This window comes from Vulpes lagopus, chromosome 7 (genome assembly GCF_018345385.1).
Source record: "Vulpes lagopus strain Blue_001 chromosome 7, ASM1834538v1, whole genome shotgun sequence".
Taxonomy (NCBI): domain Eukaryota; kingdom Metazoa; phylum Chordata; class Mammalia; order Carnivora; family Canidae; genus Vulpes; species Vulpes lagopus.
Genome location: NC_054830.1, coordinates 88,062,169 through 88,079,644, shown reverse-complemented (window position 1 = coordinate 88,079,644; position 17,476 = coordinate 88,062,169). Strand labels below are relative to the sequence as shown.

The following is a 17,476-nucleotide window of genomic DNA, read 5'->3' as shown; positions in this document are numbered from 1 at the left end:
GCCCTTTTTCCTTGTCATTGCCCAGCATTTCTAAAAACATTTTTCTAGAGAATGCATGTGTGCCATCAAGGGTCAATGCGAGTTTCAAGGTAAAAAGGACTTGGTTGTCAATATGTTAAGATGACACTGGGTTAGGCAAAGACTTTAATATCCTTCTGTGCATTGTGATATCTTTGAAGGATCAAATATTGGTACCCAAATATTGGGACCAAGGTCCTTGGGGGGTGGGTCACCTACAGAACACACTTTGGGCAATGCTGCTTTCTAACAGGTTCCTACTGTTCCAAATGTGAACAGAATAGAAAAGATTCCTGAGTGAGTCAGCAAAGTGACCTCTTGCCCTACTCCATATCTGGAGAATACACTTGAAGAGATAGTGACTCAAAACAAAATAGGACGGAGCTCATGCGGGGAAAATTAGAGACCTCATGACGATGGGCCTCTCCATCTACTAGATAATAAACTCTACATATGTGCCCTCAAGAAACTGATGGTAGCCAGCCTCCAAGAAGCAACTCTGGGAAGGACAGGATGTGGGTGTCAGAACTTACCCTGAAATTCTGCCTTGAGGATGATTCTATGGAAGCAAACTCATAGGGCAGGACATACAGGAGATGCAGCTTTGACAGCCTCCAGCACAAATGCTCTGCTATTTTTCCCCACTCGAGTATTTTATTCTGAATTTAAGCTTTTTATTATCCAGTACAGTAACTACAGTAATAGGAGCCTAGAGAATAATTTTCAATCAAATATAATTTTCTTTGAAACTTGAAGAAAAAAATCACTTAGTTTCTCAAACTGAAGCTTTATACCTTTTAGACTACGGTTTGCAGAGACAATATTTCTGTTCTGAATGCAAAAACAATTAGAAATCATTACCTGCATCATTCCAATATACATTTTTTGGACTTCTTATTTTGTACTGAAACACTCTAATAAGGGCAAGTTCATGATGATGATGATGATGATGATATTATTCAATACTTACCACTTTTAACTCGACATTAAAGTGTCTCTTCCCAGTGGAGTTATTTTATAAATACAATCCCAAACAGGGGTTTTAGTGATTAATATCAGCAAAAACACCTAATTTTTTAAAGATTGTATTTATTTACTTGAGAGAGAGAGAGAGAGAGAGAGAGAGAGAGAGGGAACGAAATGAGCGGAGGCATGGGGAAGAGTGAAAGAGAGAAGCAGACTTCCCGCTGAGCAGGAAGCCCAACTCAGGGCTGGATCCCAGGACCTTGGATCATGACCTGAGCTGAAGGCAGAAATTTAACCAGCTGAGCCACCCAGGCACCCAAAAACCAAAATTTTTGTTTATGTAACATTTGTTAGCCAGAGATGTTTCTCCTAACTTCATCTTCCAGCACCCAACCAGCATGCCATTACATAACATCATCAAGAAATGAGTGGGAACGTTGCTAAAGAAGCAGAAAGTGTGCTGTCAGCCTGACCATGGCCCTTTCATACCATAGCACTGTGGCTTTTCTCCGGAACAAGAAATCTCTCCCTGACAGAACCCATTCCATAACTAAATTGTTAGTTGTTGGGTACCTCACTGTCTTAAATCTGTCTAAATCAATTCTTATACTCTCACCATAAAGGCCCAGTTTCCCCAAAGCTCACTGGTGGAATCTGCAGAGTGCATATGCTCACATAACACGGGCTTCTTCAGGCTCTGCCAAATCGGTTTCTCCACCGCAGTGAGTTAAGGAAGGCAGCTCAGTCGGTGGTGGTGGTGTTGCAAAAGCCAGATCCCCTTTACCAGGTCACAAATTCATCTTCCACAGGCTGTTGAGTGTTGGCCGCTAGCAGCTCACAGCTTTCCTCTTCTCTGGAGAATTTCTCTTGGCTTTAACTGGGCCACCACATACAGGAATAACCATCCTGATTTGCTGTGACAGTCCCAGTTTCAGCACTGAGGGTTCTGCATCCCAGAAAACCTCTCAGTCACCAGCAAGCAGAAATGGTTTCTTTCCCACCTCCCTCCCCTTGTGACTAAATGATACAGAGAGCACCCCTAAGGGTTAGTTCATGATTCCACTATAGTCAGCACTGTGGTGCAGTTCCTGCTCTTGAGTTCCAGACCAACTTGGAGGGCATAATTGCTTTAATTGCTTAGCTCCCTCCCTTACTCCTCCCTCCCTCCCTTATTATGCTCTTTTTCCTTGGGGTATTCCTCCCATAAATCATGTGTACCCAAATCCTTGTCTCAGGCTCAGGAACCCAACCCTATACAAAGACAGAAAGCCTTTCAGTTGTAGGGAAAGGAGCTCCAGGACAGCAAAACATAGGAGGAAGTGGGTTTTGAAGTAAAAGTCACCCACATTGATATTCTACTTATTTTGCTTGCCAGATACGTGACCTTAGGCAAGTTACTACAACTCCCTCTTCCTCTATTTTATCACCTGTTAAATGGTAATAGTAACATCTGTCTTGCAGGATTACTTAATAATGGGTAACACTTTAGGCATAGTCAGTGTACAGGAAATGGTACCTTTTCTAAAAATCCTCAGTATCTATCTAAAATGGGTACTCCACTGAGTGAGTTCTTCATAAATGTTAACTGCATAAATCAACCACCCTAGAAAGACATTCTACTGTTATAATCAATCTAAAAGGTGTTTACTGGGGAAAAAAAAAACATTATAAGTCTAATTTCATATATGGAGGTGAATAAAAAATTTCACCAAACTACCAGACAATTCTGATCAAAATTCTTTTAACTCTTAAATTTATCTTCAAGGGTTATTCCTAGATGTTTTATTAAAAATAAATAACACATTTAAAAAAATTTTTTTACAAAGATTTTATTTGAGATTGTGAGTGACCAAGAGCAAGAGAGAGAGCATGTGCATGTGCATAAGCTGGGGCAAAGGCTGAAGGAGAGGCAGAGGGAGAAGCAGGAAGCCTGCTGAGCAGGAAGCCTGACTCGGGGCTTCTTCCCAGGACCCTAGGATCAAGACCTGAGATGAAGCCCACTCGGATGCCCCCACCCCACATTTTAAAGTACAGCTCAGATGCTGTTTTTCCAGTGACACTTTCCTGGAGCACAGTGGTTGTAAGAATGCCCACCATGCAGTGAGTTCTCCAGAGTCCTGGCACCCTCACCTATGGCCCTGAGAACATTCACCAATCACTGTAGGGCAATAATCACCATTTATCACTTCTTTTCTATGATAAAGTGCTTAGTGAATATTTGTTGAATATTAATTAAAAATGAAACTCCCCGAGAGAATGACAAAAGGCACAAAGAAGCATTCAATCCTCAAAGGTGTTCATCTTCAGTGGAAACGCCATGACACAGCATCGTCCTCACCATAGCCTTGGAGAGCGCTGCAGCTCAGCACAGCTCTTGAGGACAGTGATTGTGACCCAAGAAGAGCTGCGGTCACTTCACTTGTGAGAAAGGAAGACTTTGAAATGTCTCTTGTGGAGTCCAGGGAGGGCTTTGTCTGCCCCTGGCTGCTCTCTTCCCAGACACTGTTGGCCAGCTCAGTCCCAATGGATGACATCACCTTGATAAGCTCAATGGCCAGTCGTCGAAGTCCAGCGACTGGACTCAAGAAAGGTGGGTGCCAAGGTTCTTGGATCCCTGAGCACTTGATGCACATGAGGGCTCCCAAGTTCAAACTGGCCCAGTTAGGATTCTGGGTCTCGCAGTCCACACAGTGGGAATTCCTGTGAATGTCTCGTATCGACTGCAGAGCCATGGCCTTGCTCTGGCTGGTCAGCTGGGCCTTATTCTTGCTGCTCTCACAGGACTGTAAGCTGGCTAGGATCAGGCTCTCCATGGCTTGGACCCACGCATCCTGCTCTTCATATATGGTGGCTTCAAAGTGCCATGTCTGGCCAGTGAGGGACACAATGATAAACTCAATGTTTTCTTCTTGTTCTGAATTTGGTGAAATGTGTAAACTGCTCATGTCCTTGGACAGGCCATTGGTTTTAGGGCTGGAGATGGGCGCGCAAGCTGACGTGGCTCGGGTTGGCCTCTTCCCTGGGACTTTCACAGTGGTTCTCAGATCAATCTCTTTACCATGAACATTCTGCAGGTAATCATGTAAACTTGGGTGGAGGGTCAGCATGCCGTTGTTGCACAGGGTCACGTATTTTTTTCCACTCCTTGTTCAGCGATTTGCCACTTCACTTCAACAGCATGCCCTGATTAATTGGGATGGCGCGATCACTCCTGATGCTGTCCACCCGGCTTTCCAGGCCTTTCTTCTCAAGAGAAGTTCCTGTGAAGACCCTCCAGGCTGCTAATGCAACACTTAACCCTGTTTATTTTCATAACACAAATGCCAATAAAGGTGAATTTGACTTAGTGGACCTTTTGAAGCTGGATGTCATCTCTCTTGATCAAGATAAGCATTTGGCATCTAATTCAGAAATAATTTTGCCTATGGATAAATGTTTAGACATTGAAACTCCTAAAGTAAGCATCTATTCAAAAATATGTGGACAAAGCATCTTTGAAACTTCTTAGTGACAATGGAATTATTTCCCCTAATAGTCTTTGGTCACCAACTATTGAAAGGTAAATATGTGAATGTTACAAGTCCATTGAAAAGAGTAAAGAATGTAAGTAGATTTTTTAAAAAATGAAAGTAAAATGAATAAAATGTTTATACGTTTTGAATAGAATATATTTTTAAGTGGAAAAAAATTGTATTTTTTAGAATAATCATATTTTGGTGGGATATCAGGAAGTTCAATTTTGGAGGTAAATATTAAAATAATAATTATGTAGCTGTAACAGTTATTTTATTGTATAGTTATTTCATATGTACTCTTCTAACAAATTTTTAAGTGCACAGTACAGTATTGTTAATATAGGCACAAAGTTGTACAGCACATCTTTAGAATTTATTCTTGTATAACTGGAATTTTATATCACTCACTTCTTTTCTCCTCTCGCAAATGCTTTTCTACTGTTTCTATGAGTTTGACTATTTTAAATGCTTCATATAAGTGGAATCATGCAACATTTGTCCTTCTGTGACTAGCCTATTTTACTTAGCATCATGCCCTCAAGATTCAACTATGTTGTTACATATGGCAGGATTTACTTTTCTTTAAGACTCAATAGTATTCCATTGTATGTATACACTGCATTTCCTTTATCCATTCATGGTCAGTGGACATTTTGGTTGTTTCCATATCTTGGCTCTTCTGAATAATGCTACAATGAACACAGTAGTGCTAATATCTCTTCTGAATCTTGATTTCAATTTTTTTGATAAATACCCAGAATATTGGATATATGGCTCCAACATAGTAGTTCTGTTTTTAATTTAAATTTTTCTGTAACCCACTGAATTCAACCACAGTTTTTGATGCGTAATAGAGGTTCTGAGATACAATAGAGGTTCTGAGAGAGGTTTGGCGTTCTTAAAAAGTGAGCAATAACTTCTACTGGGTGGTTCAGTGGTTGAGTGTCTGCCTTTGGCTCAGGTTGATTCCAGGGTCCTGAGACAAGTCCTATCAGGCTCTCCACAGGGAGCCTGTTTCTCTCTTGGCCTGTCTCTGCCTCTTTTTTTGTGTCATTCATGAATAAATAAATAAAATCTTTAATAATAATAATAATAATAATAATAATAATAACAACTCCTACTTACTGAGCCCTTTCTAGAGTTCTGCAGCAAGTCTATTACTTATATAACTTTTAGCTTTCACAATCTTGGAGTATTGAGACTACCAACGTTATAAACAAGTAGTGAGATTACCAATGTTACAAATCAAGTTAGTTAATGCTACATCACAAAGGAAGAAAGAGTACGAGAAATAACAGGGAGGAGGAAAATAAATACGAACCACAAGACCTTCTAGAAATTTCTCTTTAATTAGAAATCCTTAAAATTAAGCCATCTTGCAATCAATTTGACTTGTGTATGATGACTTTGCATTTAGAAATATGCCCTTATTTTCATTGACTTATGATCCAGTAATCATGATACATCCTGAGAATTTCAGAATTGTTCACAAATTTATCTGCCATATCTGATTTCTATTCATCCTCCATACCAAGTAAAACTTGTATAAGCTATATAAGCCTCCTAATCTTTATATAAAGTAGCTGTCCATCCATCAACATTCTTTACTAAGGACAAAGCAGAATACTTGACACCCTAGAAGGATTTATAGCTACTCAAATATGAATTCAAATAACAATTTTATCCAGAAACCACGGACTTAAATACCAACTCTATTCAAAAGCAAAGGGAGGGGAAAAGAGTGTTCAACTCATATGTAGAGTCCTGAGAATAGATTTTTTTTTTCATAGAGGCTAATTTATGAACTTATAATTGACTATGGGCATCATGCTTTAATTATGATTTTGAAAAGGCCCTGGCAGTAGACTGGCTCTGACAGCCTGTGACATGGTGTGGGCTTAAGAGAATAGGTATTTATACAGGCTGTGTCAATCACCCAGTACATGCCATTTCAACTGCCTGTCCCAATCAGGGCCAGCATCCAAAAGTATAGCAATTAGAATGAAGAGATGAAAAGCACTGGGGACATTACGATGGAAGTCAATGGCCAGAGGAACCCACAGAGACAGCACAAAATGTCACCTTCATGCAGACAGCTATTTTAATACTGATAAGGAAAACTGCAGTTCTTTGAAATGGGGTCACATAACTTGTTGAAATAGAGAAGAAAGAGCTAATTTAACAAAATCAAAGGGCTCCCATATTTCCCAAGGAATTTAGGGATTCAACTCTAGATTTCACTTTCATATATGACATAACCTCTTAACCCAGGATCTAACCAGTTAATATTACATTCAGCAAAGTCATTAATTAGATTCAATGCTGTCCCCTTTCTGTCAGCATTTAGTGAAGAGAACAGTGAAGAACAGGGTCATTGCTGCAAAAGCATCACATTTAGAGTCAGAAGGTATAAAGCCACATGTTGATTCAACTTATTCTACCTTTGAAACCTTGAACAATATTCCAAATCTCAATTCTTTTACTATGAAGTGTGACAATAACATAGAGCCACTATGCAAATCCCTTGATGCCAGACATGCACTAACTATAAAAAGACAAATAATACAAAGAATCATCATTATTGAAGATTGTAGTATCTATCGCCATATTAAAAAATATTCTCAAATTTTCCATCTGAAAACAACAAACATTTATTATCTCACATATTTTAGGGGTCAAGAATCTGGTGGTGGGCCTGGCTATATGGTTCTGGCTCAGGACCTTCATGAAAGCTGTGATCAAAATGTTGGCTGAGGCAATCTCAAGGGTCAACTAGGGCAGGATCTGCTTCCAAGCTCACTCATAAGGAAGTTGGCAGAAGTACCACTTTAACACTCACTTGTGTGACTATTCAGAGACCTCAGAAGACTTGTTTGCATGTGTATTCACATGGGCCTCCTTACAGGGCTATCTTACCACATGGCAATCAGCTTTTCCCAGAGTGAAGTATGCAAGAGAAAGCAAGAAAGACTAGCCAAGAGGAAACCACAATCATTTTGTAATCTAAATCAGCAATTATATGCCATCACTTTGGCTGCATTTAATAGGATATTTAAAGCAAGTTACTGAGTTCAGCCCACACTCACGATAGATTATATAGGGCTGTGAATGCCAGGAGGTAGACCACTGGGCCATCTTAGAGCTTACTCCAAAAACTAGCAGCACCTGTAGAGATTCGGCTAAGCCTAGAAATTAATTTAGTCAAGGAGTAGATGAAAGCAAAAACAAACCTAGCTATTTAGGTTCTTTCCATGATTTTTACTTTATTTAGGACACGTAACTAATTCATTCAGCTGTTTTATCTATACATACTCACTGTGTGTTAAGCAATGAAAATTCTGAAAGTTCATGTGTAATTTTCTTTCTCCACTCTTTGGAATGCAGACAGCTGTCTACTTATAAGCTACTATGCAAAGCCTAAGGGTCAATTATCCATTTCACAGAGTATCCATGAGTAAGCTTGTCAATCTTATGCTATGCTTTAAATTCTTCTTCATTTCCCCATTTCCTTGGCTAACTAATTTTATCTACAATTTGCATTCAAAAGTAAGTGACAAGATAAGTGGTTTATACCTTGAGTCTGTCTCCTCTATTTTCCAACCTTTGATTAGCAACCAGGAAAAACTTACCCTTTCAGGGAAGGAGCTAATCAGATAGACCTGCACTGACTGTGTCCCCACACAAAATGCCTGAATTAAAATTTAAGTTTAAACATAATGTACTAAAAATCAAGAATTTTAAAAACAGTCATCTAATTCAACCTAATTTTCAAGAAGGAAAACTTAGGCCAAAAAACACCATATCTGAGAGCAGAAAAACAAGTCTCTTAGTTCTAAACATATGTATATAGATAGATAGTTCCTGAAGAGGAGGAGAAATGTAATAAAGCAAAAGAAATATTTGAAGGAAAAAAAGAGAAATATTTGAAGAGATAATGGCTGGGAATTTCCCAATGTTGTCAACAAATAAATAAATAAAACCACGGACCAAAATGCCATGAACCTCAGACAAGATAAATAGGACTAAACAATGAAATCACAGATAGCCACTTATCAAAATGCTGAAAAATCAAAGATAAAGAGGAAAACTTTCTAAAGTTAGAATGGGAAGAGACATGCTTGTGCACAGTGGCAACAAAATTAAAGCCAAAGACAATGAAACAATAATTTTTTAAGGAGCAGAAAGAAAAAAAAAAATGACTGGATATAATTCCACCCTGGCAAAAACGATTTTTCAAAGTGAAAGCAAAATAAAGAATTTTTTTTCAGAGAGACAAAAACTGAGATAATACATTTCTAGTGGGCCTGTAGTACAAAACATGATAAAATAATTTATTCAAGCTTGAAGGAAAAAGATACCAGATGAAAGCCCAGATCTGCAGGGGGAAAAAAAAAAGCCACCTCATATGCCTTTGCTTTGATTGGTTTACATTCTTAAATATATTTTTGATGTAATATTTTTCAAATGCAACCAGATGGAAGACATAAAAACAGCTTATTAGGCAAATATTCTATATTTATCTTCACACTTTACAGTCAATATATAATTTGTGAATCTCAGCATTTTATGGTCTCTATCAGAAGTCACAGTGTATTTCACATATCAACTTGACTCTCTACAAAGCTGTTAATTCTCTGCCCCCGCCTCCTCCTTCAAACTGCTTCGTTGTTGGCTCCATGACTGTGGCTCTAAGACTCCACATTGCTCTCAAAGTGTCAAGAGAGGCCAGACAGTACAAAGGATATTCATGCTCACAAGTCATGAAAGGACTGATATTGCCACCAAAGGGCCTATCCCTGATCCAGGAAAAATAGAAATTTCATAGAAATAAAATTGTCTTTCTTAATATAGAAACTTAGCTTTGCCCTTGAAGTTGCTGTGTGTGGGTTTCAACAGTGAGGTAGTAAAAAAATTGAATTTGTGTCTTATTATTTGTTTTTGTTTTAATTTTGCCCTTTCAGCACATATCTGTTATCTTAATAATGTCTTTGACCTCCAAGTTTTCCAGTTTGGCTCTCACATCCTGCTTATTCTCTAAGTTTAAAGAGTTAGTAAAAGTTAATAAAATAAAATCAGGCCTATGGAAAGGCATTTGTGTAAAATTCCTAGAATTGAGATGGATGAATTCTATAACAGTATGCTATTGTTTGTATTAAAACAAATTTTGAGGGGCACCTAGTGACTAAGTGGTTGGTTGATTGCCTGCCTTTGCCTCAGGGCGTGATCCTGGGATCCTGGGATTAAGTCCCACATAAGGCTCCCTGCAGGGAGCCTGCTTCTCCTTCTGCCTCTGTCTCTGCCAATGTCTCTGTATCTCTCATGAATAATTAAAATATTTAAAAAAATAAAATAAAATAATAAAAAAATTTTGAGCAGTATTCATAGTTTGTTGCTATAAGAGTTTGTTAAACATACTTTTAATTCCCTTTTTAAAAACTCTTAAACATAGTCTGTTATACTCAGAATTTCTTAAGGCAATCTTATCAAACAGCTCCAATCTACCTAGTTTAAACATGACAATTTATTATATTCAACAAAGTCCTAGTATGGATAGCTAAATATTTGACAAGTTCTTTAATTTGGGATTATAAGAAAAACAAATAAATTATTTTGAATAAAACCACAAGTTGTAATGAGAAGTATATACTTTGAGAGTTAACATACATACAGGATATGTATCTGTGGCAGATTGTTAAAATTCTCCAACCCTTTGCTTAATCCTCTATAAAAAGAAAAAGAAAAAAGAAAGAAAAGAAAGAAAAAAAGAAAAGAAAAGAAAAGAAAAGAAGAAAAAAAGAAAAGAAAAGAAAAAAGGAAAGAAAGAAGGAAGGAATATCCATGTTCTTTACCACATGAGTTGCTAGTTGGCTATGCTTCAAAGCAGGTGGAGGATACTTCCCTACTTCATTTTCAGGACTGGCCATGCAACTTTCCGTGGGATGGAAAATGGGCAGACATTATACATACCGTATTCAAACATAAGCTTTAAATGAGATTGCATTCTTTAACATTTTATTTTAATTTTTTGTTTGTGTTTCTTGCATTCCTGCCCTATGCTATGAGAACAACGTACTCTGAATAGAAACTACTCTGCCATCCTGTGTTCAAGAACTGGAGGGCATATAGAATAGAGGTAATTGTGACCAAATAGAGTTGCAGCCAATTTACACACTTGCCAATGAAAAGTAAATACTATCTGAAGCCACTGACATTTAGAGGTTATACATGACCACAAAAAAGCTGTCTAATATTGTCTCTCTGTGTGTATGCACATGAACACTTTCTCATGTAAAGCTCCTTAACATGAGACAATTTTCATTCTCCCCATATGAAATTAATTCACATTTAACTATAAAGAAGCAAATCCTCCATATAGCACTTTCTGTAACTGAAGTCAATTCTTAATTATAAATAACTTAGGAAGTCCTCTATGCTTCTAAAAACTTTGTAAAATTCCAGACTCTCTTGCTCAAGGTATCTCTCTGTTTGTGTATTGCCCTAATTTTCCATTCTTTTTCTGTTTGAATGTTCTATGAGGTATTTCACTCTTATTGGAGATGTTTTATACCACTCTGGCTCTTGTTGGGAGAGATTTATTTTTTTGGTTAAGTCTGGTATAAAAAGTGCCTCTTACCAACCTTTGTGGAAATCATCTTAACCCAAGACATTCTCTGTTTAACACTATTAAATAGTCCTCTGTACTACCCAGATAGAGAAAACCAGGGAGATATTGGTTAATTATTTGACTCATTCAGTTGTGTACTCATGCATATAGTTCTGGTTGATAAATTCTTAGAGTTCTTTCAATGTTCTTGGCATCTGGGCTACCATTTGTCCCTTACATTGATGATATAAAGGTCTAAATAACTGCAAAACTTGTGAAGTTGTTATTAGGATTGTAATCTTACACATGTTCTCCAAACCAAACATCTCCATGTATAATTATCACCATTATTTACATGCAATCATTCTTTAAAACATGCAGTTTGTTCAATAATGACTTCTTCCAGTTATAACCTGTCCTCATGAAGGAGGGTGAGTCACTTTTTATACCCCAAATACAAGTCTCATTAATATCTACACATTGCCTTTTTAGTCTGTTAAACTATGTAATATAATTGCCCACGGTCAATTCCTAATAGCAGTTCCCTTCTCTCTTACAATTTCTTTAAAATTCAGCACATTATCTTAAAGTGCAAATAGATCACTGAAGAGATGCCTTCTGTCACCCCGAGTGTTTCTAAACTGGCAACTTCAAAACAAGTCATACACACCATCTATAAGCATAGCAATATTTAGGCAGGCTATATAGCCGTATAAACCTCCCTTCAGGCTGGAAGCTCTGTTAGTTGGTTGCTTTCCATGAAATATGTTTTGAGAACCAGCAGCAATATGTATTTCTCACTTCAGTACATTCTAGTACAGGACATCTTCCATTTCTGAGTATTCGTGAATAAACGCGGATTATGCTTTTGTCTTGTGAAAAAAGAAAGACTCTTGAAAACATGGCTCATAAACTCCTTATTTATACTGTTCATTCTTGTTTTAGAAATAAATTATTTTAGTTCTCTCTGTATTAATATTACTTGAGGTTTTTTCCCCTAGGTACAATGTCACTTAGTGTCCCCAGGTGCCAAAATTTGAGCCAGATAGCTTCATATTTCAACTTCTGTCTGGAAAATAAAGTGGGGAAATACTTAATAGATGAAGCAAGATACCTTTCTTCTCATTTTTTTAAATTTTTGCTATCCTTCTCATTTAGTTGTATAGTTTCTTGCTCCTCTTCAGTCAGTGAAATGTGATGGTGTAGTGCTTCATGGTTGTCCATACAGAGGCTTCTATACTGAAGAGACAAACTCAGAACAATAATCAGTCTGGCTGAATTACTGGAAACTACACAACCAAATATCAGATCCATGTTAATGCAAGTGTTTATAAGCATAAGAAGCAAGTAAGGTTTTCTGCATTATCTAGCTTTCATTTTGTCTTTTCAGATGTCTCATTTCTCAGCACTCTTTGAGGCAAGGACTATTTAGGAACATTTTTTAAAAGACGGGATGTTCTAAAGAAGAATTTTATTAAATGTTGTCCTAAATAGATTTTTGAGAAAAGAATCAGCAAGGTTTCAGTGTTGAGAGATGTTTACCTAGCAGAAAGACTATTCGACAAATCATGCAGTCAATCAACCTAATTGTGAATCACGGAATGTGTGCACTGGAACGTCAAGTATCTGGCAGAGAGGTTTCCTCTTTAAAATTCATGACATCATACTCTGGTGCTTTGAGTTTGGCTCAATTTGAGAAATATCCTTCTTTGGATGAATTAATTGGAATATTGGCTCTATGGGAAAAATAATCCCTCCAAATCTCTTTATGAGGAAATTAGTATCTTGGATATATTTTCAATTCCCTAAAGGGAACAACATCTCTTGATAAAGAAAATAAACTGCTTCCTCAAATTTTTTAAAACCAGTTCAATATTCTGCTTTAATTGTTATGTCAAATGGTACAGTGAAAAAAAATTTCATTGTCTGGATAATTTATGAACCAATCCACACAACAGAATGAGCATTGAGATAGTAAATGGGGAAGTTTATGTTTTTTAAATATACATTTCACTTATTTGGAAGAAAGATTTGTTTTTGGAAAATAGAAAAAAATAATAAAAGAACCTTTCACGCTTATTAAAATCAAAGATGTATTGCAAAATAATGTACTATTGGGAAATTTCCCACATCATATATATTTGTTCATGATCAACAATTTTAATATTCTATCGCGTATCATAAAGCTCTTTCTTCTGTTGATTTTATTTACACATATCTCTATTCACAAGGTAGAAGTCAGCAATATCACTTCCATAAGTACAGCTCAACTTATATCCTCTAGCTCTTCACCACTCTTGACTCAAATTTGCCCTCTGTGTGTGTATGTGTGTATGTGTGTGTGTGTGTGTGTGTGTGTATGGGAGGGGAGATGGTTGCAGTTTGTGCTCATTATATATTAAACCTATAATAAACCACCCCATTCTTTATTACAAAGAAAAATGGACCTTCTTCTGTCTTTCAGAGGAAGTATAGTTTCTCAAATAAAATGTAAATACTTCACTTCAAAATGTTGAATAGAAATGTACTTAAAGAATTCTAGCTGGTTAAATTTAGAGTGCTAAACAAAGTCTAATCTAAGAATATTCTTTGGCTTTATGCCCACAGCATTTTTATTTGATTGTAAATTGGACATATTTTCATTCACTTTAGAATTTTGCTGCTCAGTGTTTTCTTCCCTGAAGCGACTCAACAGGTTCTGATTACCATGTAGGCACCAATATTAACTCCCTACCTTCTGAGGACAGTTGTATCATTTCTAGCCAAGGGTGCATCCCCACCCCACTCTTTCTGCTTAGAACATTTTCCATGAATAATTGTGACTTGGAAGTTAACATTTCTTTTTTTATAAATCAGTTTTTTTAAGGTATAATCTACACATGGAAAAAAATGTACCCACATTATGTCAACTTTTCCATGAATTTTGACAAATATGACCACAATCAAAATATAGAACATTTCTGTCATCCTCATAAGTTTTCTTGTACTACTTTACAATCAATACTCTCCATGTGCCTCATCCCAAACAATGACTGATCTACTTCCTATAAATAATAATCCAGCCATACAGTGTGTGCTCTATTGTGTATGACTTCTTTTATTTAGCATACTGTCTATGAGATTTACTCATAGTGCTGAGTGTACCAGTAGCCCATTGCTTTTCCTTGCTAGATAACATTACATTGTTTGGATATGTCATAATTTGTATACCTATTCATCTGTTGATGAACATTTGGAATGTTTCTAGTTTGAAACTATTATGAATATGATAGTCTTTGTGTGATATATTTTTTCATATTTTCACTTTCTTGCATAAAAACACATTTTGTAAAGTTTGTCTCTGAGTATTTTGTTTTGATGCTATTATAAATGGTGTTATTTTTCCAACTGTTCATTACTAGTACACAGAAATCCAATTGATTTTTTGTATGGTTTTGATTCTGTGATCTTTGTAAATTCATTTATTTTAGCAGTTTTTTTGTTGACTTCTTAGGACTTTCTACACAAAAAATTTTATAATCTGTAAAAAGTGACTGTTTATTTTTTCCTTTCCAATCTATACACCTTTATATCTTTTTTTTTCCATTATTGTAGAGCTAGGACCTCCATTATAATGTTTATCAGGAATTGTAAGAATGAACATCCTTGCCTTATTCACAGTGTTAGGGGGATAGCATTCAATGTTTTATTATTAAGTATGATGTCAGCTGTAGATTATCAGAGATGTCATTTATTTAATTGAGGAAGTTCTCTTTTATCTCCTGGTTTGCTGGATATTTAAGTTCATCAAATGCTTTTCCTACATCTGTTAAGATGATTCTTTCAATTTTTTTAACATTTCAAAAACATTTTTAATACGGTTGCTTACATTGGTTATCATTATACATGTACATCATATGAAAACCTTGCTGGAAACAAATCACTTAGTTATGATGTTTTATCCTTCTTATATATTACTTGATTCATCTTGTTAATATTCTGTTAAGGATTTTTGCATCTATGTAATTGCTGGCGTTACAGCAACATTCTTGCAACCATTAGGTAAAATATAAGAGATTTTTCAGAGATGTTAATTCAGATATCATAAAGTTTCTAAACCCAGAACAATAATTGTCCATCTCTGGACTGTTTTGTGAAAATAAATACTTAAGTAAACCCTGTTCGTATAAGCCATAATGGGATTCCTGTTACTTGAAGTTAAAAGTGCCCTTAATTCAAATGCCATGTGGAAAATGCTATATTTTAAAACTACTCAGGAACATAGAAGAATCTCACTTCTTCACTGTGTTTTAGCTCTGTTTTTGTTTTAATGGCAAATGATAATCATGAAAATTATAGTAGTGCTACATTTTCTTATTTAATTTCAAAACTTTATCATACAATGGACACTACTATTCTTGTTTTACAGAAACTCTGAGAAGTAATTTGCACAAGGTCATCCAGCTTTTAAAACCTAACACAAGATTTTGAACTAATTTTTAAAATAACAAGAAACGTCATGCTTTTAACCATGGCCGATCCAACACTAAGAGGTCTTTTGTTAATTTTTGCTAAACTGCTTGGAATTCATTCTTAGTAATCTCTATGGTCCACTTTGGACTTAGTACCTCGGGAAGGTGTAAAATTTTGACAGTGAAGGACTACTATTGAACAGTAGGGCATAAGAGCATCATCTGGCAATTCGAAAGGGGACTATCTAATAATAGTCAAAGAAGTAAAGTCAAGATCTTGTAGATTTTATACCCCATGTAGAAATATGTAGAAAAGGGAGACATTTGAAAACATAAAAACTGCTATGGTATCTTGAATCTTCTGGAGGGGCAATACTAACAAATAATTTTACAGCTATTTTTAAGTTTCTGAGAATTTTCTTGCTCAGAAACCAGTACAAATATAACATCGATTGGCTTTTTGCTATATAATGTTTTCAGCAAACCTTTAAAGGATACTAAATTGTGCTATTAAATTCCAAGAAAAGAAAAGCTCTCAAAAATAACTAGGGTTGTAGTTTTTCAGGGCAGAATTTTGTCAAGCTGAAATGCTCAGGCTTAGTGTGACTACGTAAATACCAATACTAGAAAGAAGAATGAATTTGAGAAAGGTTTTAAGGATCAAACCAAGTTTGACTGAAACATTAGAAATATGACAAAAAGGGATACAGGCAGACTTGGAAAGAATGTTTAATGGGAATAAATGAAAATTCACTTAGACCTAATTTTTTTTAAAGCCCCAAAGCACCTATTGGCATTTTTGAGGATGCACTCATGTAGCAAACTTGTTTAAACTGATAAAACAGAGCCTAGGGTTTTGTACACAATCAGAAAAATAGACAATGTCTTCCTTCAATTAAGCGGTAGTGACTGCTTCCATACTGATTAGGTCTCCCGCACAGTAAGAAGCAAAGAAACTAAAGGAGTCCTGGTGACCAGATAGTAGAAAATGAAAAATAAGTCAAGCAGGAAATTGAGAGGGGTTGTTCTGTAATATATAGAACTGCAGTTCAGTAACATTTTACTTTGTGTCAGGCCAGTATCCCACTCTTCAAAATAAAAACAAAATTTGTTTAGCTGTGAGTTTATTTTGTGCAACACTATTCATTTTAGAAAGTACCTTCAGAGACATTTGACTTCCATAACCACAAACAAGGTAAAGAGTGGAACTGCCATTGGACAGATGAGGAAACTGAAGTCAAGGAAGAAAATAAGAATTACTGAAAGCACTTGTTTTTATGCTAGGACAACCACCACAAAAACAAGACCATCATTTATTTGCCACCTGCTAGATGGCAGAAATTATGGTAAACACTTTAAATACAATATCTCAAGTGATCTTCATCAGAATTTGCAAGATACGTATTTACTAGTACCACATAAGGAATATTGAGGATAAGACAATTTCAATACCTTGTCCAAAGTTACATAGCTCATGAGTTACAGACTCAGAATTCAAGTCCATGTCTGTTTGGATGTAACTCCTATGCATTAAAAAGGAAACAAGTGAGTATATCATACAATATTTTATAAGATTAATGACTTCTTTACTCCACTCTATTAAAGTTGTGTATCGATGTATTTTATAAATATTTACATGCATTATGCACATACACCCATATAATACAAGTCTTACCATACATGTGTACATCTCAATCTTTTAGAAGCTTTATTTAATGCCTATATTAAAAGAAATGATTGAATTGAGTTTTTCATTTTTATCATCCAAGGCCATTTGTCATTTGTTACATAAACTTATGCAAATAGCTTATATTTGCAAAGATATGCTTAAATTGCACAAGCTCTGAATTTCACACCAGGGAACCAGGCTAAACAAGTTCCATCATGTTCTAAAAAGTCTGGTAAGTAATAAACAATTTGTT

At 36.0% G+C, this 17,476-nt stretch overlaps 1 pseudogene; it reads right to left on the bottom strand.

Moving 5' to 3' along the window:
* Positions 1-3,287: 3,287 nt before the first annotated feature.
* Positions 3,288-17,476, bottom strand: part of LOC121495205 — a 31,448-nt pseudogene continuing 17,259 nt past the window's right edge.